Source organism: Lampris incognitus, chromosome 3 (genome assembly GCF_029633865.1).
Source record: "Lampris incognitus isolate fLamInc1 chromosome 3, fLamInc1.hap2, whole genome shotgun sequence".
Taxonomy (NCBI): Eukaryota; Metazoa; Chordata; class Actinopteri; order Lampriformes; family Lampridae; genus Lampris; species Lampris incognitus.
Genome location: NC_079213.1, coordinates 38,452,777 through 38,477,252, shown reverse-complemented (window position 1 = coordinate 38,477,252; position 24,476 = coordinate 38,452,777). Strand labels below are relative to the sequence as shown.

At 46.5% G+C, this 24,476-nt stretch overlaps 1 long non-coding RNA gene across 1 annotated transcript in view; it reads right to left on the bottom strand.

Annotated features, from left to right (window-relative positions):
• Positions 1-24,476, bottom strand: part of LOC130110853 (uncharacterized) — a 72,463-nt gene that overhangs the window by 37,070 nt on the left and 10,917 nt on the right. Inside the window, exon 2 of the long non-coding RNA XR_008810078.1 lies at positions 17,015-17,078. This is a non-coding gene — a long non-coding RNA (uncharacterized LOC130110853). The remainder of the gene's footprint in view (positions 1-17,014; positions 17,079-24,476) is intronic.

Below are 24,476 nucleotides of genomic sequence, written 5' to 3'. Positions count from 1 at the left end.
GGACCCCCACCAATGTTACCAACTTACAATGCTGGACAACGGGTAGGGCCACCACAAAGCAAAAAGTCAGATGCCGATACTGCAGCCAATACTAAGCTTGCCAGAGAGAAAAACCTTCTTTGGGTCCTAGCACGCATGTCACAACAAGAAGAACAGTCAGTCAGCAGCTGGACAGGCTTCAACATCCTGACTCGAGGAGAGATGACGGTCATCCCCGACAATATAGGCTATCTGCCTACCATCAATGCTCCAGATTGTATGTGTCTTTGACCAAGCCCTGTATGTGAAGGCTGTCGAGATCACATGGAAACACCATGACAAGTTCCATGATATCATCGTTAGGCTTGGGGTATTCCACACCATTTGCACACTGCTGGCAATAATAGGAAAGCGTTTCCAAGATGCTGGACTCAAAGACCTCTGCATTGAGTCTGGCATGATTGCAGAAGGCTCAATTGCTGGTGTTATGGATGGCCGCAAGTACAACAGGGCAGTGCGACTACACAAGCTCCTGTATGAGGCTCTCATGCGACTGACCTTGAATGGTTTCCTGTCCTGGTTGGAAGAAACTCACAGGAATGACATGGTTCACCTGAATGAGACACTGAAGACCATTGACAGCCTTGGGAAAGAAGTCTCACAACATGCTTTGAAGGAGGTCCTCGAGAACAGCTCTTGTACACGCATCATGGATCTATTTGAAGTCTACCGTGAGTTCCTTAGAGGTGGAAACGGCAGCCTCTCGAACTTCTGGATGTCCTGTTTGGACATGGTTGAAATCTTGTTGGGGCTCATCCGAGCATCCAGAGAGGGAGACTGGATGCTACACTTGGCTAGCATTCGAGCAATGATCCCATGGTGCTTTGCTTATGACAGGATGAATTATGCATGCTACCTCCCCTACTACTACGCCCAGATGTCTGAGCTGCCCATCACACACCCAGTTGTGTACACAGAATTCATGGAAGGAGGCTTCTCAGTCCAACTGGGCTCCACCAATCCCTTTGGCCAAATCCCTGTTGACCAAGCTATAGAAGAAACGGTGAACAAAGACACCCAAACAGCTGGAGGGACAAATGGATTCAGCTTGAAGCCAGGAGCTGTGACCAAATATTATCTCACAGCTGAGTATAGAAGCATGTACCTCAGACAGCTGAGAGACCTGACAGGTCAAGGCAGGTGCAAATGGCCTCATCCAGATCTACAGAGTCCAAGGATCAAGAGAGATGAAGCAGATGTCCAGTCTCTCATGGACCTTATGGAGAATAACTGGCTCAATCCTATGTCCCCTGATGAGACTGATTTGGTTAGCCTCTCCACTGGCAACATGGCTCCACCTGATGTGACCATAGATCTCTTGAGAGCTCTTGAGAAAGGAGAAGAGGCCTACCAAGCATTCCAGCAAACAAGGTTAGATGCAGACCCACCACCTGTGAAATTCCACGACAAGATGACCAAGCAAAGTCTGAAAACATTCTCCAATGTCAGCACAAAACAAGCTCATGGAAAGAAAGCACAGGATGTGGTTCTGAAGGCAGATAGAAACCTTTTCAGTCACATGATCCTGGTGGCTGAAAGCAGGAAGGTGAATCTGAAGGATGTCCTTGCCTACCCATTGGGCCCACTACCATGGGCACTGGCAAATGCTGATGGGTCCTTACGAAAAACAAACAAGGCTGCACTTGCCAGAGAGCTTGAAAAGAATGTATCTCCTGCAGAAGACATCCCAATCCCATCTACTTCCATCATTGATGGGATGAGCCTGGTCCAAAAAATGAATGGCAACAACAAAACCTTTGCACAGGTGGCAGAGTCAGCCTTGACCCAGGTCTTCCATGAGGGAGCACAGAGTGGGAGGATTAATGTTGTTTTTGATGTCTATCACCAGACTTCGATCAAAGATGCTGAACGACTGAACCGGGGTGGAGACATCACTCTCCAGTACAAGAATCTTGCAGGGGGACACCACGTCCAGCAGTGGAGAAAATTTCTGTGCAGTTCCTCCAACAAGACCAGTCTCATCAAGTTTCTGGTGGAAGAGTGGAAACTCCCACGATACAGAGCTATGCTGCATGGCAAGGTGTTGTACATGACCTGTGAGGAAACGTGCTACAAGTTGACAGAAGATGGGTGTGAGGAAGCAGCAGAACTGCACTCCACACATGAAGAAGCTGACACCCGTCTGCTCCTGCATGCATTGCATGCAGCAAATGCGGGCTCAAAGTCAGTTATCATCACAGCTGAGGACACTGATGTCATGGTGCTTTGTCTTGGCTTCCAGAAGGACATCACCTGTCCCATCTACCAGAAGTGTGGGACTCAGAACCGCACACGGTTTGTCGACATCACCAAACTGGCAAGTTCACTTGGAGACAGCATCTGTGACAGCCTAATTGGCTTACATGCCTTCACAGGCTGCGACACTGTCAGTCCATTCGCTGGTCGAGGGAAGCTGAATGCCCTGAAGATAGTGAGAAAGCACACTTCCTGCCAAGAGACTTTTAGTCAACTGGGACAGACATGGAATGTGAGTGATGAGCTGTTCCAGAAAATTGAGCAGTTCACCTGTCGGATGTATGTTGCTAATAGCAGCACTGCTGAGGTGAACAAACTGCGTTACCAGCTCTTCTGCACCAAAAGGGGAGAGGTTGAGTCCAGCCAGCTGCCACCATGTAGAGACTGTCTCTTTATGCATGTTCAACGAGCCAACTATCAGGCAGCAATATGGAGGGGCTGTCTGCAGGCTAACCCTGTGGTGCCAAGCCCTACTGAGTACGGATGGACAGACGATGAAGGCAAGCTGGCCATTTACTGGATGCGCTCCCCACCTGCACCAGATGTGGTCTTGGAAATGCTAACATGCAAGTGTGTGCATTCATGCAAAATGCCAAGCTGCATGTGCCTGTCAAATGGACTTCCATGCACAGACATGTGCAGGTTACAGACCTGCAGTAACCAAAAACAGCAGGATGGTCCAGAACTGGACTTTGAACTTGGGGAGTCAGATGATGAGAGAAACGAGCAGTTTGATGAATGACAGTGTGAAGATTCTGATGGTATTACTGTGGTAGTAGTCTATTGATGCACAGGATGTTGATTCTGGACTTGGTTACCCAGAGCTTGATAACAATAATGTAACCATATTCACATATACCCATTACCCTACCCATTACCATTATATATACCCACTAATGATATGGGATTACATGTATCATTGACTAAGTATATGTAAATGTCAATGTTGTTTAAAATATTAAAATAGTTAATTACCTCACTATGGTATTCCTTTTTATCATGTATTTTGATTGTGTATTTAAACAAATGTATAGAGACCAGTTTGTGACCTAACTGGCTTTGGTCTAGTTCTCATTTAAGGCTCACAATCACCTCACACAATGAAATAGTATGGGTATATTATACATTTTCTGAATCTTTACAGTCCTGTGAGTATTCCAGTTTTTGTGTTTTGTGTCCCTGGTATTCCTAGATGCCACAGGGCTAAAAGAAAGTATATAGTTTTGGCGAAAATTGCAGAAAGATGTGTGTTATTGACGGGTTGAAGAGCTCAAGTGACCTCTATATTTGTGAGAAATATCCACAACAGGGCTTGAATGAAAGCTAAGAAGGTCCCCTTTAAAATGATACCAAAGACAATATTAAAGAACATTGAAAAATGTCCTGACCATGAGGCTAAACCAGGATATGCACCAGCGTCTAAAATGCAATTTAGTTTAGCGGGTGGTTAACTTCATGAGCTGATAACTGTGATACAGCTGCCACTCAGGAATGGTTATCATACCAAAATATCATCTACAGACATGGATCCTTTCAAAAATTATAAGTAAGTTTTGCCACCTTGAGTGTACCGAAATATCGTCTGGCCCATGGACTATTTCATTCAGGAGTTGATTCTGTGTCTTCTCTATGATTATGTCTGCTCTATGTCCTTTCATTGTGGTACACAGGCGCAGGCTAGTGGGTATGAGCCTGTGTTGTCTGCATCTCAGATTAAATCGCAAGTGATTTCTGTAGTCTGCAGTCTTCCCACCATCCTTTCATATTCCCTCACCATTTTAAGGGTGGCAGACCCAAATTGTTCCGCAACATGTCTGTGAATGTTCTTATTCATCCAGGTCATGGTTATCCAAAGGAGTTGAATCAAGTGCAACTGGACTTGGTATATATCCATGAAGACGTTTCGCCTCTCATCCAAGAGGCTTCCTCAGTTCGTGCCTATCTGACTACACCAAGCTAGTCTGACTGGCTGGTGATGAGACTCAGAATTCACCCTCTAGGAGTCGTTGTCAGAGCTATTGATATGCGTGGTTCTTTGTGATCCGATGTTTACCAACGCCCGTCGCTAACAGAGCCATAGATACGAGTGGCTCTTTTGTGTACCGATGTTTGGCCGCGCCCGTCGTTATCGGAGCTATTGATGTGCGTGGCTCTCCTGTGCTCCGATGTCCAGCCGCTCCCGTCGCCATCGGAGCTATTGATTTGCATTTGTTTAGCAGCGACGGTCGTTGGGGGTGGTAGTTTCGACTTCATTATTCAGTGGTCATGAGAGTCGTTGGAGCCGTTAGTGACCGACTGTTGTTCTTGAAGGCTAGGCTTCTTGAGTCTCCTGGGTAGAGATGAAAGGACGGCATTGTAACTAACGGCTCCAACGACTCTCATGATCACTGAATAATAAAGTCGAAACTAACACCCCCAACGACCGTCGCTGCTCCTTTGGATATTTCCAACAACCAAATTCAGGAAAACCTCATGAAAAAATACAAAAATTTCATATATAAGAAATAGGAGTTTCTATACACATTTAAGTTTCCTATATGCACAAGTGCAAAACAAAGAAAGGAGCTGGTATGAATAAAATATCTCACCAGTGCACTATACACTTAATTTGTTTTATGTTTTATTTTCTCGCTCCAGCCAAAATCGTTTGATTTTTTTTCTGAATGCCAATTAAGGCTCGAGTTAGGTCCTACTTAATTGTGCTGTTTCAAATAAAGGATAGTAATGCAGGCTTGATGGTAGTGTGGCTGATTATACTTTTAACCTTGTGCCACCTGAAGAAATCCGGGCCATGAAACTAAATGAATAATACTTTTTAATGTGCCCTTGGTAGGTACAGTACGCACAATGAATATGAAAAACAGTACTGACCCCCCAGAAAAAAACTGTAGGTTACTTCCATAACCCCGGTTCTCTGAGTAGCATGAGTGAGTGAGACATTGAAACGAATGCTATGAAAGAGAACCTTGTCTGTCCTGGGTTTAAAAACAGAAGAAGTGGCATTGCAGCAGAGAGATATGTGTCCTGTTATCCTGTGAATATTTCATTGGGCATCAAACATGAAGACAAAAGTGGAGAGATGGAGGTATGCACTGGAGAGAAGAGGAATGAAAGTCAGTAGGAGCAAGACAGAATACCTATGCGTGAATGAGAGGGAGGACAGTGGAATGGTGAGGATGCAAGGTGTAGAGGTGATGAATGTGGATGAGTTTAAATACTTGGGGTCAACTGTCCAAAATAACGGGGAGTGCAGAAGAGAGGTGAAGAAGAACGTGCAGGCAGGGTGGAGTGGGTGGAGAAGAGTGTCAGGAGTGATTTGTGACAGAAGGGTACCAGCAAGAGTTAAATGGAAGGTTTACAAGGTGGTAGTGAGACCAGCTATGTTATATGGTTTGGAGACAGTGGCACTGGTGAAAAGACAGGAGGTTGAGCTGGAGGTAGCAGAGTTGAAGATGCTAAGATTTTCGTTGGGAGTGATGCAGAAGGACAGGATTAGGAACGAGTATATTAGAGGGACAGCTCAGGTTGGATGGTTTGGAGACAAAGCAAGAGAGACATGTGTGAAGGAGAGATGCTCGGTATATTGGGAGATGGATGCTGAATATGGAGCTGTCAGGGAAGAGGAGAAGAGGGAGGCCAAAGAGGAGGTTTATGGATGTGGTGAGAGAGGACATGCAGGTGGCTGGTGTGACAGAGGAAGATGCAGAGGACAGGAAGAGATGGAAATAGACGATCCACTGTGGCGCCTGCTAACGGGAGCAGCCGAAAGTAGTAGTAGCAGTAGTAGATCAAACAAAGACCTTTTTTTTGTTTTAAAATGAAAATTTTGCAAAGCCAGACACCAATAAGAGATAAGCACTTGGGCTGCAGACTACCACGTCTCCTCCGATACATGTGGAGTCACCAGCCATGTGAGGAGTTTCACCAGGGGCACATAGCACGTGGGAGGATCACACTATTCCCCCCGGTTCCCCCTCCCCCCCGAACAGGCACCCCGACCGACCAGAGGAAGCACTAGTGCAGCGACCAGGACACAAACCCACATCCAGCTTCCCACCCACAGACACGTCCAACTGTGTCTGTAGGGACGCCCGACCAAGCCGGAGTTAACATAGGGATTCAAACAGGCGATCCCCATGTTGGCAGGCAACTGAATAGGCTGTCACGCTACCCAGACACCCCTGGTTCACTGGAAACCTGTGGAAAATAATTAGTTAGCTCCTAGAGCAGGGGTGCCCAACTCCAGGCCTCGAGGGCCGCAGTGTCTGCAGGTATTTGTTCCAACCATGCACTATACCACCTGACTTAACTAATTAGCTCACCTCTTGGACCAAGGAGGGAAAGGAATTAGTTAAATCAGACAGTGTTGTGCATGGTTGCAACATATACCTGCAGACACTGTGGCCCTCGATGCCTGGAGTTGGGCACCCCTGTCCGACAGGGTTTGTGGCATTTGTTTGACTCTTTGCAATGCGATAACCAAGACTTCCTGTTGGCAACCCCACCCCTCTGTAAGACAGACAGCTTGTCACCCCACTTCTAACATTAGCTATGCATAAAAGATGTGAATGACTTTGCAACATGGTTGGATGATGAGTTATATGAGGAAGATGCAGAGGACAGGAAGAGATGGAAATGGACGATCCACTGTGGCGCCTGCTAATGGGAGCAGCCGAAAGTAGTAGTAGCAGTAGTAGATCAAACAAAGACCTTTTTTTTGTTTTAAAATGAAAATTTTGCAAAGCCAGACACCAATAAGAGATAAGCACTTGGGCTGCAGACTACCACGTCTCCTCCGATACATGTGGAGTCACCAGCCATGTGAGGAGTTTCACCAGGGGCACATAGCACGTGGGAGGATCACACTATTCCCCCCAGTTCCCCCTCCCCCCCGAACAGGCACCCCGACCGACCAGAGGAGGCACTAGTGCAGCGACCAGGACACAAACCCACATCCAGCTTCCCACCCACAGACACGTCCAACTGTGTCTGTAGGGATGCCCGACCAAGCCGGAGTTAACATTGGGATTCAAACAGGCGATCCCCATGTTGGCAGGCAACTGAATAGGCTGTCATGCTACCCAGACACCCCTAACTGAGATTTAAACATTTATCCATGCAAACATTATCACAATCTAAGAAACAGGAAACCCTTACTTAAAGTTGTTTTTTTTTTTTTTTACTTTTGGCAGGCATCGCCCATCAACAGGTAATCATTTTTTTGTTCTCATCGTTTCCCTTCCTATGTGACTGAAGTTCCATGGATAAATGCTCTGTTTGCCGTAACCAAAATAGAGGTGAAGCTGATCACAGCTGTCCAAAGTCTCCATGTGCTTTACAACTTTCACCAAAGGGTATGCACAAAGATAAATGTTTGAAAAGCAGTGCATGGTGAGAAGTTTCTACTATCTTCCATCGGTGTTGATGGTAAGTGAAGTGATACTATTACATTTTGTAGAATTTTTAATGATATTTGCAGTTTAAAATTAAAATATTTGCCATTGATCCAAATCTTTGTGGCTATATGACTAATAATAAAAATATACCTGGGAACTTTCAGCATCGCCCATAGTAAGTGAAAACTCAGTGTCTTGACAACCAAGTTGATGTCTGGGTGAATGCAGCGGAATGTACCATATAATGTACCATATAATGTACCATACAAATGTTCCTACGTTAAATGTACTTATTGTAAGTCGCTTTGGATAAAAGTGTCGGCTAAATGACTGTAATGCAATGTAATCTAATATAATGTACCATACAGATGTACCATATAATGTACCATACAAATTTACCCTATAGTGTACCATACAAATGTACCATGTAACGTACCATACACATGTACCAGACAAATGTACCATACAATGTACCATACAGATATACACTACCGTTCAAAAGTTTGGGATCACCCAAACAATTTTGTGTTTTCCAAGAAAAGTCACACTTATTCACCACCATATGTTGTGAAATGAATAGAAAATAGAGTCAAGACATTGACAAGGTTAGAAATAATGATTTGTATTTGAAATAAGATTTTTTTTACATCAAACTTTGCTTTCGTCAAAGAATCCTCCATTTGCAGCAATTACAGCATTGCAGACCTTTGGCATTCTAGCTGTTAATTTGTTGAGGTAATCTGGAGAAATTGCACCCCACGCTTCCAGAAGCAGCTCCCACAAGTTGGATTGGTTGGATGGGCACTTCTTTGAGCAGATTGAGTTTCTGGAGCATCACATTTGTGGGGTCAATTAAACGCTCAAAATGGCCAGAAAAAGAGAACTTTCATCTGAAACTCGACAGTCTATTCTTGTTCTTAGAAATGAAGGCTATTCCATGCGAGAAATTGCTAAGAAATTGAAGATTTCCTACACCGGTGTGTACTACTCCCTTCAGAGGACAGCACAAACAGGCTCTAACCAGAGTAGAAAAAGAAGTGGGAGGCCGCGTTGCACAACTGAGCAAGAAGATAAGTACATTAGAGTCTCTAGTTTGAGAAACAGACGCCTCACAGGTCCCCAACTGGCATCTTCATTAAATAGTACCTGTTAGAGCCTGTTTGTGCTGTCCTCTGAAGGGAGTAGTACACACCGGTGTAGGAAATCTTCAATTTCTTAGCAATTTCTCGCATGGAATAGCCTTCATTTCTAAGAACAAGAATAGACTGTCGAGTTTCAGATGAAAGTTCTCTTTTTCTGGCCATTTTGAGCGTTTAATTGACCCCACAAATGTGATGCTCCAGAAACTCAATCTGCTCAAAGAAGTGCCCATCCAACCAATCCAACTTGTGGGAGCTGCTTCTGGAAGCGTGGGGTGCAATTTCTCCAGATTACCTCAACAAATTAACAGCTAGAATGCCAAAGGTCTGCAATGCTGTAATTGCTGCAAATGGAGGATTCTTTGACGAAAGCAAAGTTTGATGTAAAAAAAATCTTATTTCAAATACAAATCATTATTTCTAACCTTGTCAATGTCTTGACTCTATTTTCTATTCATTTCACAACATATGGTGGTGAATAAGTGTGACTTTTCATGGAAAACACAAAATTGTTTGGGTGATCCCAAACTTTTGAACGGTAGTGTACCATACAAATGTACCACATAATGTACCATATAATGTACCATACAGATGTACCATACAAATGTACCATATAGGATCCGGATGCCTGTCCCAGTTTGGACTTCTTTTGTACTCAACCTACTCAGCCTGTGTTTTACAAAACAACGATATGAGTAAGACTGTGCAGCATCAGGTCATGGGGGCAGCCATCAGTATGGGACACCGGTTTAAATGCAAACAGCAAGGTGTTGTCGTTCTACCAGTCAGTTAAATCCCCCATGGGAAGTACAAATTTAATGCTGCAACTTGTGCTCAAAGTGAGACTGAGCACCGGGTTACTTTTGTGTGACTTTTAAGAGAAGTGATACACTCCTGACTCTTTCTGTTCTTCTGTGCTAGACCATCCCACGATCACCCCCACACAAAATCCTACACCGGCCTACACCTTTTTATAGAGTAAAGGAAGCAGTATGCTCAAAACCAAGCAAAACTTTTCAAACAAAATTAAAGCAAAAGATGAATAAAAGACAAACAAAAAGTGATGCGTGTTAGCACAGCAGGAACACTGGTTTGAATGGGGAGTCAGAGGCCATCAATGTGAAGAGGGAATGACCATCCCTGAATTGGGGGGGGGGCTAAGAGTACATCTGTCACCATCTTACATTGCTGTGATTGCAATTATTCCCCAATCCTCTGAGAACAGAACACATGACCATTGTAACTCTAGTTAATGGTCATGGCAATTAATATTTGAAACCAATCGTTGGTTTCATTCGTTATGCCACTGTATTGTTTATAAGGGTGGGGACACCTGCAGTCACTGTATTGTTTATAAGGGTGGGGGTATCTGCAGTCACTGTATTGTTTATAAGGGTGGGGACACCTGCAGTCACTGTATTGTTTATAAGGGTGAGATACCTGCAGTCACTGTATGGTTTATAAGGGTGGGGACACCTGCAGTCACTGTATTGTTTATAACGGTGGGGGTACCTGCAGTCACTGTATTTTTTATAAGGGTGGGGTACCTGCAGTCAGTTGAGACTGAAGAGGTCACTTAGATGATGATGAAACGTTTCTCTCAATAAATGTTGTGTCCAGATGAACTGATTCACTTTTCTGTGATAGATTGTTTAACACAATCTTGGAAAATGAGGGGATGCCTGAGGAGTGGAGAAGAAGCAACTGGTACCGATTTTCAAGAACAAGGGTGATATGCAGAACTGTAGCAACTACAGAGGTATAAAGTTGATCAGCCACAGCATGAAGATATAGGAAAGAGTAACAGAAGCTAGGTTAGGGGGAGATGTGATGATCAGCGAGCAGCAGTATGGTTTCATGCCATGAAAGCGCACCACAGATGTGATGTTTGCTTTGAGAATGTTGATGGAGAAGTATAGAGAAGGTCAGAAGGAGTTACATTGTGTCTTTGTAGATTTAGAGAAAGCATATGACAGGGTGCCAAGAGAGGAGGTGTGGTATTGTATGAGGAAGTCGGGAGTTGCAGAGAAGTATGTAGGAGTGGTGCAGGATATGTATGAGGGAAGTGTGACAATGGTGTGGTTGGAATGACGGATGGATTCAAGGTGGAGGCGGGATTACATCAATGATTGGCTCGGAGCCCTTTCTTGTTTGCAATGGTGATGGACAGGTTGACGGACGAGATCAGACAGGAGTCTCCGTGGACTATGATGTTTGCAGATGACATTGTGATCTGTAGCAAGAGTAGGGTGCAGGTGGAGGAGAGCATGGAGAGGTGGAGGTATGCACTGGAGAGAAGAGGAATGAAAGTCAGTAGGAGCAAGATGGAATACATATGCATGAGCGAAAGGGAGGACAGTGGAATGGTGAGGATGCAAGGAGTAGAGGTGACGAAGGCGTATGAGTTTAAATACTTGGGATCAACTGCTCAAAGTAACGGGGAGTGCAGAAGAGAGGTGAAGAAGAGAGTGCAGGCAGGGTGGGTGGGTGGCGAAGTAAATGAGTGATTTGCTGCAGAAGGGTACCAGCAAGAGTTAAAGGGAAGGTTTACGAGATGGTAGTGAGACCAGCTATGTTATATGGTTTGGAGACAGTGGCACTGATGAAAAGACAGGAGGTGGAGCTGGAGGTGGCAGAGTTGAAGTTGCTAAGATTTTCATTGGGAGTGGAAGGACAAGATTAGGAATGATTATATTAGAGGAACAGCTCAGGTTGGATGGTTTGGAGACAAAGCAAGAGAGGCACCATCTTCCCACTTTGCTTACGGTGTGGGAAGATGGCAGCGCAAATTTACATTTGCAGCAGCCTCACCCAGTACCGTCTTTGTCCACGTCTGCATCTAAGGTGGTCTTTGTTTGATGACTGGGAGAGCTGGTGCTGGACCAGCTGGGAGAGCTTGGTCTGCTGCGTCCTGTGGGTCTAGGGACCACGGCCCTGTCTGGAGCTGTGCCCAAAGAGGTAACATTGAGGGCAGTCTGACAGGATGTGGAAGTGGGCCAGGCTAAGCCAACTGCTAGCTCATGTACACCGGCAGTTCTGATAACACCGAGGGTGGTCTGGTGGCAGCCTCACCTAGCCTTGACTGTGTGTTTTTAGTGTTATCGTGTGGAGTGCGGGGAGGTGTGTCAAAGGTTTCTGGCTGGGAGATCTAGCACTGGATCGAATGGGGGAGCTTTTTCTGCTGCATCCTGTGGGCCCAAGGACCACGGCCCTGACCGGAGCTGCGGCCAAAGAGGAAACACCGTGGGTGGTCTGACAGGATGCGGAAGCAGGGCAGGCTAAGCTAACTGCTAGCCCATGCAGACTGGCAGTTCTGACAGTAATCATAGCTGGTGTTCGTTCTCCTCGACAGTGATTTTTTTTTGTTTTAGTTTGGATATACACTCACTGGCCACTTTATTAGGTACACCTTGCTAGTACCGGGTTGGACCCCCTTTTGCCTTCAGAACTGCCTTAATCCTTCGTGGCATAGATTCAACAAGGTACTGGAAACATTCCTCAGAGAGTTTGGTCCATATTGACATGATAGCATCACGCAGTTGCTGCAGATTTGTCAGCTGCACATCCATGATGCGAATCTCCCGGTCCACCACATCCCAAAGGTGCTCTATTGGATTGAGATCTGGTGACTGTGGAGGCCATTTGAGTACAGTGAACTCATTGTCATGTTGAAGAAACCAGTCTGAGATGATTCGAGCTTTATGACATGGCGCGTTATCCTGCTGGAAGTAGCCATCAGAAGATGGGAACACTGTGGTCATAAAGGGATGGACATGGTCAGCAACAATACTCAGGTAGGCTGTGGCGTTGACACGATGCTCAATTGGTACTAAGGGGCCCAAAGTGTGCCAAGAAAATATCCCCCACACCATTACACCACCACCAGCAGCCTGAACCGTTGATACAAGCAGGATGGATCCATGCTTTCATGTTGTTGACGCCAAATTCTGACCCTACCATCCGAATGTCGCAGCAGAAATCGAGACTCATCAGACCAGGCAACAGTTTTCCAATCTTCTATTGTCCAATTTTGGTGAGCCTGTGCGAATTGTAGCCTCAGTTTCCTGTTCTTAGCTGACAGGAGTGGCACCCGGTGTGGTCTTCTGCTGCTATAGCCCATCTGCCTCAAGGTTCGACGTGTTGTGCGTTCAGAGATGCTCTTCTGCATACCTCAGTTGTAATGAGTGGTTATTTGAGTTACTGTTGCCTTTCTGTCAGCTCGAACCAGTCTGGCCATTCTACTCTGACCTCTGGCATCAACAAGGCATTTTCGCCCACAGAACTGCCACTCACTGGATATTTTCTCTTTTTCAGACCATTCTCTGTAAACCCTAGAGATGGTTGTGCGGGAAAATCCCAGTAGATCAGCAGTTTCTGAAATACTCAGACCAGCCCGTCTGGCACCAACAACCATGCCACGTTCAAAGTCACTTAAATCACCTTTCTTCCCCATTCTGATGCTCGGTTTGAACTGCAGCAGATCGTCTTGACTATGTCTACATGCCTAAAAGCATTGAGTTGCTGCCATGTGATTGGCTGATTAGAAATTTGTGTTAACGAGCAGTTGGACAGGTGTGCCTAATAAAGTGGCCGGTGAGTGTATGTGTTCTTGTAGTTCTTGTAGTTTTTGGATATGTGTGTTTGTCTTTGTGTTGCACTGCTGTGTGGGCTGGGGAAATATGTTTTGTTTCATTTCATGTGTACAACTGCATGAAATGAAATGACAAATAAATTGTTTCTGATTTCTGATTCTTAAGATTGAGATGGTTTGGACATGTGTGGAGGAGAGATGCTGGGTATATTGGGAGAAGGATGCTGAATGTGGAGCTGCCAGGGAAGAGGAGACGAGGAAGACCAAAGAGGAGGTTTATGGATGTGGTGAGGGAGGACATACAGGTGGCTGGTGTGAGAGGAAGATGCAGAGGACAGGAAGCGATGGAAACGAGTCATCCATCGGCTGTGGTGACTCCTAACTGGAACAGCCAAAAGTAGTAGTAGTAGTAGTAGTAGTAGTAGTAGTAGTAGTAGTAGTAGATGAGCATCATAACCAATCAGCATCAGTTATTTGAACTCATGTTCACATGAGGCCAATTGTAGGTCAGGCTGTCAGAAAAACTAGTGTTGCATACCAATTAATATGGGCTCTATACTGAAATTTTACATGGGGATATTTTGGCTCTGTAATGAACAATTTTAGCACAATAGACTGTCAGTCATTCTGAGTGAAATATGCACTCCCTGACTCACCAACGCCTAGCAGCTAAGGCTATATTGCAGGTTCACTGGAAACCTGTGGAAAATAATTAGTTAGCTCCTAGAGCAGGGGTGCCCAACTCCAGGCCTCGAGGGCCGCAGTGTCTGCAGGTATTTGTTCCAACCATGCACTATACCACCTGACTTAACTAATTAGCTCACCTCTTGGACCAAGGAGGGAAAGGAATTAGTTAAATCAGGCAGTGTTGTGCATGGTTGCAACATATACCTGCAGACACTGTGGCCCTCGATGCCTGGAGTTGGGCACCCCTGTCCTACAGGGTTTGTGGCATTTGTTTGACTCTTTGCAATGTGATAACCAAGACTTCCTGTTGGCAACCCCACCCCTCTCTAAGACAGACAGCTTTTCACCCCACCTCTAACATTAGCTATGCATAAAAGATGTGAATGACTTTGCAACATGGTTGGATGAAGAGTTATATGAACTAATTTGATTGAAGAATGAAGAATGCTTGAGTCAGGTATGACTGAAGGATGACAGGAACAGGAACTAAGGAGATAGGACCAAACAGCTGCAGCTGCTAGGGAGCTGTCATAGAGCATGTCTACAATTTCACCAAAAGCCCTCGGTGTTCTCCTTAAGTGTGTTGGAGAGATAGATGATTGTACAGTTGCACTTTGACTGCACCCAAGGTAAAGTGTCACTAACACTGAACCCACATTCTAGAGGCCAATAAAAAATTGCTACATTGCCACCTTCTTGATGATCTCATCAGGAGTGGAAAACCCCTAGTGTGGTCACAGCCTGTAGGAGTCAAGAAACTGTTAGAGTAGAAGAATGGATGGTTGATCCTCATTGGTGATATCCTGGAGTGCACATAAATAATCCTTCCTCCGTCAGCCCAAGCTGATTGAGGAGCACATCCTCAGGAGTTAGTCGTCATCCTGGAGGGAATGACGCAGACAGGGACTTGCTTCCTTCACCTACCCTGTGTGCAGATGAAGGACAGGCTACTTCCATTTTGACAATCGCTGCTACCCACCCATCAACACAGTTGAAAACTACCAAAGGATTATTGCTCATATCAGACTGGTGTAACCAGTCTCTTCAGCTCTAAGTGAGAGTCTTGGCTCATGTGCTCATGTCTGTATGACCAAGGCTCTATGCACTTCCACAAAGAGGAAAAGATGGAAAACAAACAAAACGATTTAAGGAAATTCAAACTAGTTCAGTGGCCTGTTACATTTGCCCCTCCAAGACAGCCAAAGACGCTGGGAAGGAGACATGTAGGGCGGAACATCTGCTGACTAGTCCATAAATATCTGTCTCCATTACAAAATATTGACCAGCCCAACAAAGGAACTGGCCCCAAAATAACTTACTGAATGGACTTCTGTGTATCAAGTGGCTGTGCTGCATACAGGTATACTGCAGAGGTCAGGGCATGAAACTTATCACAACTTTGTGCCCTCCCTCCCTTTTCTTTCCCTTTCTTTCCTTTTATCTTTCTTTCTTTCTCTATCTATCTCTCTCTCTATCTCTCTCTCTAGCTCTCTATCTGTCTGTCTGTCTGTCTGTCTCTCTCTCTCTCTCTCTCTCTCTCTCTCTCTCTCTCTCTCTCTCTCTCTCTCTCTATATATATATATCTGTCTGTCTGTTTAGCACTTAATTTTGTTTCTGCATGTCCTTTCCCTTAGTCTTGTTTTACACTTTCTTTTTGTCCTCACAGACTGAAACTTAAGCTGTCTGTTCTCTCTCATGCAGATCATTAGTCAACATGTGAAACCGTGGCTACTTATTTGATGAAGTCAAAAGAGTTTTTTTTTACTCCCACAAAAGCCTTCCTGATCCCCACAAGAACCTTCCTGGTCCCCACAAGAACCTCCATGATCCAATAAACACACAGGTGTGTTTCCTTGAACAATAATGTTTTACCAGGTGGTTAGTTTTAAAAAAAAAAAATTCTGATTTTTCCCTTTTTCTCCCAATTTAGTGGCCAATCGATCCCTATTTTTGTTCAAACACCCACCCTCGTACTACATGTGTTCACCAACTGCACCTCTTCGGCCGGCAGTCTCGAAGGAGACGCCTCTTTCGTGGCGAGGCGAATCCAGGCCGAATCACTGCTCCCCCCCCCCCACACACACACACACACAGACGCAGTCATGTGACGAACACAAGCCGACTCCGCCCCCCTCCCGAAGACAGCGCTGCCAATTATTGCTGCTTCATCGAGTCCGGCCATAGTCGGACCTGACGAGACCGAGGCGCGAACCCCGGTCCCCAGTGGGCAACTGCATCGACACAAAGCCGATACTTAGACCGCTACACCACCGCGGACCCTAGGTGGTTAGTTTTTGGACCACATTACAAGCTAAATATTTTTTGATGGACAAGATGTTGTCCAGAAGCCCTCATAGTATGGCAGTAACATTTCAAGGCAGAAAAGTGTGTTTGTGCCTTAATATGTTTTCTTTTTGGATTTGCTTTGTGTTTCTTATCATTCACCTTAAAGTCAGGGACTTTGCCATCAGCTGAAAGGCAGTCAAGCCATCCGTGTGCTGGCACTCAGCTGGGAGAGTCGATAATCCATCCCAGTTCCGTCTCCCAGCCTCATTTTCTTTGCACTCTGGGAATTCGGCCCCATAAATCCCAAGAGCTAATCAACTCCCGAAGGGGAACAATTAATAGTTGGGGCTGGGACGATGGAGGAAGTTAAGGTTAATGGTGCACTTCTCGTGTGCATAATATCATGTCAGATGGGTGAATGGATGACTCACTGAATACCTTTTCAGTGAGTCATCCAGTGAGGAGAATCTGGTGAAGGTGCTGACTGCTATCCATTTTATATTAGCACCACAATGGGCCACAAATGGTGCTCTTTAGAATAGTGTCTTTCCCTAACGGGTGACTTGACATGGAAGTGACTGATTATGTATCCTAACGTGATGACAGTTGCACGTACTGACCTGGGCTTTGGGGGACTGGAACTGAGGCAAGACAGGATGTCTAGGATGAGGGAGCAGCTTCAATCTGCAAACACAAGTAAACAGGGAATAGGCAAAGAAAAGTAGTGCACAAAAATATTCTGGAGTAAGACCTTTCCATGTCCTCCTGTCTCTTTGCGGTCTGTAGCATTACTTCAGTGTATTTGTGTGTTTGTTTCTTTTTTGCTGATATAAATCGTAGAGAGAAATTAGATGCTATATTCAGAGGGACACGTCAACAGGGACCACGGCCCTGCCTGGAGCTGCACCCGAGGAGGAAACATGGAGGGCGGTCTGACAGGACACCTAATTGGGGCAGGCTAAGCTAACTGCTAGGCCATGCAGACCGACGGCTCCGACAGTCATCCTGGCTGGCGTTTGTTCCCTTGCACAGTGATTTTTTGTTTTGTCTTTTGGATTTATGTGTTAGTTTGGATATGTGTGTTAGTTTGAATATGTGTTCTTGTAGTTCTTGAATATGTTTTTGTCTGTAAGTTGTACTGATGTGGGCTAGGGGAAATGGCATTTCATTTCACTTCATGTGTGCAAGTATATGAGGTGAAATGACAAACAAAGTGTTCCTGATTCCTGACGTCATCTCTTTTGTGACTGTAATAAAGATAGTGGAAGCAAATGGCCCACCCAGGCTAACCGTTAAATAGCTTAGGGCATATCTTCCTCTGTTTAGAGTTCATAATTATTGGTGGCAGAGAGACACTTTGCAGCTGATCAAATGGCTGCCCTTTGTCTTTCCAGGTGGGCAAAATAACAAAGAGAGGGAACTGGAGAATACAAAAAAGGGCTGACAGCAGGAAACATAGTCAAAGATAAATGAGTGAAATAACTGAGAGCAAAAGCGTCAGAAAGAAATAAAAATGTCTTCACGCTGTCACCAAACAGTGTGACTTAAGTTACCAAAGGTCAGAGGGAGCTGCGGGTGGAATCACTGAGTGTCTCCTGGAGGAAGGGGCAGAATTAGAGAAATATTCATGGGGTGGCAAGAGGGTGGTAGGGAGACTTTAATGGGTGGCAGGATATATATATAACATTTTTTTTCTCCTCCGGAAACCATTAGCAGCTGATGAGTGCGTGATGCACGAAACAAGCTTGTACTGCTATGTATTAAAAGTTTTTTTTTTCCTACATCTATATATAAAATTATCCACTTTAATGCAGCACCAACTCCGATGGGCAAGGCCATGTCATCCGCCTGTCTAACAGATGTCTCCTCAAACAGATCCTACTACTCCCAGCTGAAGGAAGTACTTTGAGCTCCCGGCGTGAAAAAGAAACATTTCAAGGACATTATCAAGACCAGTCTGACAAAATTCAACATCACATTGAGCAACTGGGAACACATTGCACTGGATAGGTGCTCCTGAAAGATATCTATGCAGACAGGAGCCGCATGTCATGAAATTTAACTCCACTGTACCACAGAGAAAAAGTGACAGCACCACAAGGAGAGAGAGAAAAGGGCTCAACCACCACCACTTTCCCCTGTCCACACTGCACCAAAGTGTGTAGATCACGGATCAGCCTCTACAACCATTTGAAGATCCACAAGTAGACAAACTAACAGAGAGGACTTTCATACTCACTTCGAGCGACCGCCGATGATGATTATGGTAGACCCCTGTCTCAACCGATCTAGGCCTGAGTGCCTGTTCTTGTGCTGATATTATCAGAGCCTCTGTGCTGTCTTTCAGTCCAGCCTTTTCAATCCAATGGCAGGATTTCTCGACATTAGCTATGTCTTCTATCTGTCAATGCTAGTATATCCCATGGAGGCGCTTGATTTCCATGATACCTCCTTCTTCCTCCACACTCTGTCTTCTGCTGCCTGAGGTACTCACTCAGCAGTTCATCCTGGGGGGGCCCTCTTTCTGATGTACTCATGGATGTTCCTTGTTTCATCCTGGATAATGGCCCTGACACTCACTAACCCTTGGCCCCCATCTTTCACTTATCGTACAGTCTCTGGCTGCTGGACTTTGGGTGGAACCATCGGTGCATTGTGAGGAGTTTCCATGTCCCGATATCTGTGGCCTTTATCTCCCGTTTTGTCCAGCTTATTATCACAGCTGGGTATCTGATGACTGGTAGGGCATAGATCTTATTCTTCCCATTGAGCTGGTTCCATATTTGGCTATACTCTGGAGGTATTTGGCTATAGCTGACCTCCTTGCTGCCTCCTCATGGTTTCTATTTGACTGTGGAATACCCAGGCACTTGTAACAGTCCTGTATTTCTGTTATCCTACCATCTGGTAAATCAACCCCATCAGTGCTCACCACCATTGCTCTTTTTGCCATCATTTAACCGCACTTGTCCAGTCTAAATGGCATCCCTATGTCGTCACTGTAGAACCAGGTAAGGTAGATATGCGAGTCAATGTCTCACTCATTCCTGGCATACAGCTTGATGTCATCCATGTATAGGAGGTGGCTAATGGTAACTCCACTTCTGAACCTGTATCCATATCCATTCTTTCTGATGAGGGGTTCAGGCCTATTCAGAACAGAAGCAGGGATAGTGCATCACCTTGGTATAGGCCACATTTGATGGTTACCTGTGTGATTGTCTTTGAGTTAGCCTCTAGTTTTGTTTTCCACTGCCGCATTGAGTTCTTGATGAGGGCTATTAGTGTCCTGTTGACTTTGTATAGTGCCAAGCACTCCAGTAACCAGGTGCGGGGCATTGAATCATAGGCAATCTTATAGTTTAACCCAGGCTGTGCTCAGGTTAGTGTGTCTGATCTTAGAGTCTTGGGTGACTGCTGTATCAACCAGTAGCTGATGCTTTGACCCTCTGGTGTTGTCCCCAGTTCCTTTCTGAGTTTTGCTCATGCATTGACTCATGTGCCCATTCAGCTTAGCTGCTATGATGCCTGACAGGATCTTCTATGTTGTGGAGAGGCAGGTTATCGGTCGGTAGTTTGAAGGTGTTGTACCTTTGTGGGGATCCTTCATGATCAGTATTGTTCTCTCCTATGCTAGTCAGTCAGGGCCTCCCTTATGGACAGCTTGCTATACTTTTTCAACCAGTGCCTGTCTTTCATCACACCTTACTCCACCTCTGTTAACTGGCTAACATCTCTCCATGCTGCTTTGATCTTGGCTTCCAGCCTTCTCTTCCAGTGTCCTGTTGGTGACCTGTGTCACTGTGTCACTAATCTTGTACCCAAGTATCTCCTGGATTATGGTTGCAGTGGCATATACAACCTCAGTGGTCTCTGTTATGGTGACAGTTGAGATATTGCCTAAGGCTGTGTTCACATCCACAAGCAGGTTTTTTGTGATGGTGCTTTGTCACTGAATCATGGAAACCATGCCCAGGAAATGACTGTCTTTAGCCTGGCCATGATTACCATTTGAAACTCAGTAGATTCAGCTGTCCTGGCTAGTAGGATTGTTTCAGCTGGTTAGGGTCTGTCCTTGTGTATCTCCTGCTTACTGGACAGCCATTCAAGATGCTGAACTGTATGGTCACCCTGTTGGAGCCTCTCCATTCCGAGTCGTGATAGTAGCTTCCTTCTATTGATGTTCGAGCACTGAGCTACTAGCTGATACTGAGTCAGTGTGGAAATAGGTCTTCTGCTGGTCCACAGTTCCCACATTCGCTTCATAGACCCCTTCTCCAGGGGCTGCAATTATAGTAGCATTTCATCAGTTCCAGGTTCTCGGCCCTTGCCCATGAACGTCTGTTCCATTAACCCATTTCTTATCAGTTTGCCCTGGTTCCTCAACACCTGACATGGACCTTGTTAACCCGGGTGACGTCAGAACTGGTATGACTCTTCATCTATTCATGTTACTCTCACTCGTATCCATTATCCAAACAGCTTATCCGCCTCTCAGGGTCGCGGGGATGCTGGAGCCTATCCCAGCAATCATTGGGTGGCAGGTGGGGAGACACCCTGGACAGGCTGCCAGGCCATCACAGCCCCGCATAAACATGCACATGCACACACACACACACACACACACAAACACACCTAGGAACAATTTAGTATGGCTGAATCCCCTGACCTACATGTCTTTGGACTGTGGGAGGAAACCCACGCAGACACAGGGTGAACATGCAAACTCCACACAGAGGATGCCCCGGGACGACCCCCCCAAGGCAAGGTTGGACTCATGAATTAGATTGTCCAAACTGCGGTGGCAGCCGGGGTGGAAAGGCATTTTTTTTAGGGGTGGCAACTGCCCCATGCCACCCTGGCAGATCCACCCCTGCCTGGAGGTGAAGCCCTGTCTCTCTGTCGGCCACCTGATACCTCTGAGACACTGCGTATCTAACTGTTACTCAGCAGTTGTACTCCCGCATGTGCCCCCCAGCCCCCAGCTGAATATAGCACAAACAAATATTTGTCCCTCATACTAACACACTGCTGCTTCCCAACGATATGAGTTTGCAGGGGTTTTTTTGCAGGGGTTTGAGAACTGATGACTTCACCCTTAAGGGAGTGTGTGTGTGTGTATGTGTGTGTGTGACCAATTAGGCCCAATTTATACTCCAAATGTCGGCTAGCAGACAGATGTCTCTCTACAATTTTGATGTCATGAGAGACACTTTTTGTGTCTCCCAGGGCTGTCTTGTACACGACACATTTTCTTATGTCGGCTAGCAGATATGCTAGCCGACATTTGGAGCATAAATTGGGCTTTAGAGATTGTACCTGTCAGAGTAAGGACATTTTTACAAAGTGAGGACTTTTTGTCAAGTCCTTGCTTCTTTAAGGGTCTACTTTTGGGCTAGAACTTGGATTTTGGGTTGGGATTAGGATTAGGTTAAGGTTAGAGTAAAATTTAAGGTTAGGATCAGGTTAAGGTTAAAGTAAAGTTTATGGTGAGAGTAAAATGTGTTAGGGTTACAGTAAAGGTTAAGGTTAGAGTAAAGGTTAAGGTTAGGATTAGGTTAAGGTTATAATAAATGTTAAGGTTAGAGTAAAGTCCAGGGTTAGGGTAAAGGTTAAGGTTAGGGTAAAGGTTAAGGTTAGAGTAAAGGTCAGGGTTAGCGTAAAGGTTAAGGTTAGGGTAAATGTTAAGGTTAGAGTAAAAGTTAAGGTTAGAATTAGGTTAATATTAGAGTAAAGCTTAAGGTTAGGTTAAAGGTTAAGGTTAGGGTAAAGGTTAAGGTTAGAGTAAAGGTTAATGTTAGAGTAAAGGTCAGGGTTAGGGTAAAGGTTAAGGTTAAGGTCAGGATTAAGTTAAGGTTAGGGTAAAGGTTACGGTTAGGATTAGGTTAAAGTTGGGGTAAAGGGTAAGGTTCAATTAAAGATTAAGGTTAGAGTAAAGGTTAAGGTTAGGGTAAAGTTTAAGGTTAGAGTACAGGTTAAGGTTAGAGTAAAGGTTAGGTTTTGGGTAAGGGTTGAGGTAAGGATTAGGTTTGTTGTGGGTCGGAGAGGAACAAGTGCAGGGGTCCGGCAGGGTCAAGCCCGTAGGCACGTTTATTTCTATTCAGGGAAGGGAAATGCGGGATGTGTATGGTGCAACTAGTCCTGGATGTGAGGTGTGTAAAAGACTGTGTGTCTGTGTGCAGGGCGAGTGTGGTGCGTGTGTGCAGGAATGTAAATGACTGGAGGGTGTTTGTGCGTGTTGGTGAAGCGCAAATCCAGGAGTAGGGGTTCTGCGGGAGGCAGCATGGGAGCACAAGGGAGGGGTCCGAGGAACACAAGGGACGCGAGAAAGACAGAGCCCGAGAAGCACCGGCACCGGGGGGTTTGTACTAGATGGCACAATCTGGCAACGATTGCACGTCAGCGTCCTCTCTTATAGCTGGCTGCAGATTGGCTTCAGGTACGCTGATCACCGATGAGCCTCTGGTGCGTAGCTGCGTTCTCAACGAGCGCGCTGATTGAACCCTGCTGGTAGACTCAGGCGGAGACGCGCCTGGACCACAACAGTACCCCCCTCCTACGGGAGCCACCGGGCGACCGTCCAGGGGCATCAGGGTGTTCCAAGTAGAAGTCCGACAGGAAGGCGGGGTCGGCGATGTAAGACCAGGGCACCCAGCTCTGGTCTTCCAGACTGTAGCCCTCCCAGTCCACCAGGTACTGGAAGCCCCTCCCATGGCGGTGGACACGCAACAGCTTCCGGACCAGCCAGACCGGGTCGCCATCCTGGAGTACACGGGGAGGAGGCGGGGCTGCGACAGGTGGGGCGAGGGCACTGACAGACACAGGCTTCAGCTTGGAAACATGAAACACGGGATGTGCATGAAGAGAAGGAGGGAGAGACAAACGCACCGCAGTGGGGTTGATGATCCTCTCCACAGTGTAGGGTCCCACGTAGCGAGCGGCGAGCTTGCGAGAGGTCGTCGGGATGGGAAGGTCCTTGGCCAGGAGCCAGACACGCTGACCAGGCTGGTAGACCGGGGCTGGGAGGCAACGCCGGTTAGAGGAGCGTTGGGACCGGTCGTTGGCTCGCAGCAGGGCAGCACGAGCAGACCTCCACATGCGGCGGCATCGGCGGAGATGATCCCTGGCTGACGGGACCGCCACCTCAGTCTCTTGCTGGGGAAACACGGGGGGCTGGTAGCCCAGTGAACATTCAAAAGGAGACATTCCAGTGGCAGAGCTAGTCATGGTGTTGTGAGCATACTCAACCCAGGCCAGGTGCTTGCTCCAGGTCGAGGGGCTGCTGGTGGTCACACATCTCAGGGCAGACTCCAGGCTCTGGTTGGTGCGCTCCGCCTGTCCGTTTGTCTGAGGGTGGTAACCAGAAGAGAGACTGACCGTGGCCCCAATTCCCCTACAGAAGGTCTGCCACACCTGGGAAGAGAACTCGGAACCCCGGTCAGAAACAATGTCCAGGGGAATGCCATGGAGACGGACCACGTGGACAACCAGCAGTTCGGCGGTCTCGGCGGAGGACAGGAGCCTGGGGAGCGCCACAAAATGGGCCTGCTTGGAAAAACGGTCGACAATGGTAAGTATGACTGTGTTACCCTGAGAGACCGGGAGTCCAGTCACGAAGTCCAGGGAGATGTGTGACCAGGGGTGACTGGGGACCGGGAGGGGATGCAGGAGACCAGCAGGGGAGCGATGGGAGGTCTTACTCTGGGCGCAGGTGATACATGCCGCCACAAACTCCCGAATGTCAGCCTCCATGGTAGGCCACCAGAAGTGCCCCGGAGGAAGGACAGTGTCCTGGAAGCGCCAGGGTGGCAGGTGAAGTGGCTGGAGTGGCCCCACTCGAGAACCCTGGAGCGTACAGGGGCAGGCAAAAACACACGGTTAGGGGGAACGTTACCAGGGCTGGGGTGAGTTCGCTGGGCGGTCCTGACCAGAGAGTCGATGGCCCAGGTGACGACGCCCACAGCACGGGTCGGAGGCAAGATGGTGTCCAGGGCACCCTCCTGGGTGCCATCCTTCGTAGATGCCCCCGGGTGGAGCTGAGAGAGTACATCTGCTCTGGAATTCTGTGACCCTGGACGATAG